Source organism: Leucopleurus acutus (genome assembly GCF_964270905.1).
Source record: "Leucopleurus acutus genome assembly, chromosome: 2".
Classification (NCBI taxonomy): domain Eukaryota; kingdom Metazoa; phylum Chordata; class Mammalia; order Artiodactyla; family Delphinidae; genus Leucopleurus; species Leucopleurus acutus.
Window position 1 is genome coordinate 78511666 of NC_139143.1, and position 2579 is coordinate 78514244.

Below are 2579 nucleotides of genomic sequence, written 5' to 3' on the forward strand. Positions count from 1 at the left end.
TTCTGTGCAAATAAGAATACAAAGAATGAAAACAACTTACAAAAATAAATTTCTTCAGAGATCATTGAATTGGGATATTACTTACATCACTACTCCTCATGCCTCCTGCTTTCCCCTCATTCCATGATCAATGTGCTTAACTTGTTACTCATTTTTTCATACCAGTATTATTAGCTTTGTACAGAAACATATTTGTGGTTTCCATGGGAACATTTCACCTTTGTCAAACTCTTTCTGTTCTGAATGTTAGGATGTCTGAGTCAGAATACGAGTGCCTATTGGAGAGACAGAACCAGAATACGATCATTGAGTCCAACATTATAGGATTCTCAAAACTGAGACATCTGCAAATCTTTCTCTTCTTTATTTTCCTCCTGGGCTACCTGACCATTCAGATGGCCAATGTAACTATCATGACTGTCATTCATCTGAATTGGGCTTTGCACACCTCTAGGTACTTCTTTCTCTTTGGTCTCTCCTGCTTTGAAATCTGCTATAGCTTTGTCATTGTACCAAAATGCTGACCAAGGGCTTTCCACAAGTCTGACTATTTGTTTCTCTGGGTATGTTTCCCAGCTCTATTTCTCTGTGGGCTTGGCTTGAACCAACTGTTTCCTAATTGCTGTGATGAGCTATGATTGCTATGTTGCCATCTGCAACCCTTTCAACTATACACTCATTGTCAGCTGAGCCACCTGCATACAGTTGGCTTTAGCCTCAGGCTTCTGTGGTTTCCTGATCTCTGTGGTTGCCAACATCCTGGTGTTTAGTGTACCCTTCTCTGCCTCCAACTGAATCAACCACTTTTTCTGTGACATTTCCCCTGTCATAAAACTGGGCTGCACAGACACCAACCAGAAGGAGATGGTTATCTTCTTCCTCAACATTCTGGTATTGCTGGTTCCCTTAGTGTTGATCTTCATCTCCTATGTCTTCATTTTTTCCACCATCCTCAAGATCTCTTCAGTGGAGGGACAGCATAAGGTCTTTGCCACCTGTGTCTCCCACATCACTGCGGTTATTTTCCATTATGGCTTTGCTTCCTTTTTGTACTTGAGGCCTACATCCCTTTTCTCCTCCTATAAGGACCAACTTGTGGCAGTGACCTATACAGTGATCACCTCACTATTCAACCCCCTTGTCTGCACACTGAGGAATAAAGAAGTGAAGACGGCTCTGAGAAAGGTTCTCAGTAGATATTTATTTACCAAAACTATATGAGTGAGTCAATATGTCAGGGAGGTTATATTCAGGAAAGTGTCCTAGATAAAACTTCAATTCTATAAACAAATTGATTTTTTAATCAAAAAATAGAAGTAAAGCCTTCAAGTCACCTTAATCTTTTTTTATTGTAAAGTCCTTCTGACTGGAGTGCCAAGATAGTGGATTAAGGAGACTCTGAGCTCAACTCCTCCCACAGACACACCAAAATTACAACTATTTACAGACAAACTATTGATTAGAAATACTGGAAGGCTAGCAGAAAAGATCTTCTACAACTAAAGATATAAAGAACGACCCGTAACAAGAAGGATAGGAGGGGCAGAGATGGAGTATAGTAACAACCCATAGCCCTGAGTGGACAATCCACAAACAGAGGATAATTGCAATTCTTATGGAGAATCTCTGCACCTGGAAAAAATGACACCCAAGAAGGTTTGGCTTTGAAAACCAGAAGGGCTTACTTTTGGGAGAGCCAGAGGGCTATACAAAGGAGAGATTTCACTCTTAAAGAGCACACACAAAATCCCACATATTCCAGGACCCAGGAGGAGGCAGTAATTTGAAATGACCCTGGGTCAGACCCACCTGCTGATCTTGGAGAGTCTCCTGGAGAGGGAGGAGGCAGCTAGTGCTCACCCTGGGGACAGAGTAACTAGCAGAAGCCATTTATGGGAGCTCATTGTACCATGAGGACACTCATGCTGGCAAGTGCCATTTTAGAATCCTCCCTCTAGCTTATCAGCACCAGGACTTGGTCACCCACAAGACTGTACTGTGAAGTCACAGGCCAATCAGCTAGCCAGGAAGGGACACAGGTCCATGCACCAACATGCTGGGTCCTAAGGGACCCTGTCCTAACCACCAGAGGACCCAGGACCCAGTCTCACCTACCAGTGAGTCTGACATCAACTTAAGGATGCCCAGGGCCCTCAGACAGAGACCCTGAAACACAGATCCTCCCACCAGTGGGCAATTACTAGCCCCAGGATCAGCCTCACCCACCTGTAAGGGGCACCAGCTCTGGTTCCTAGGCCCTGCAGCCAGAGACATCATGTTTACAATTATATCTAAAAGAATAAAATATCCAGGAATAAATCTAACTAAGGGGGTAAAAGACCTGTACTCAGCAATCTATAAGACAATGTTGAAAGAAATTGAAGATCACACAAATAGATAGAAAGTTACACCATACTCATGAATTGGAAGAATTAATATTGTTAAAATGACCATACTTCTCCACACAATCTACAGATTAATGCAATCCCTATCAATGGCATTTTTCACAGAACCAATGGCATTTTTCACAGAACTAGAACAAATAACTGTAAAAATTTTATGGAAACACAAAAGACCCT

General features: G+C 42.3%; 1 pseudogene across 1 annotated transcript; it reads left to right on the forward strand.

The window, feature by feature from the left end:
* Positions 1 to 251: 251 nt before the first annotated feature.
* Positions 252 to 1221, forward strand: LOC309958082 (olfactory receptor 10T2-like; annotated as a pseudogene). Its single transcript has one exon. The product of its transcript is annotated as an olfactory receptor 10T2-like (transcript).
* Positions 1222 to 2579: the final 1358 nt, after the last annotated feature.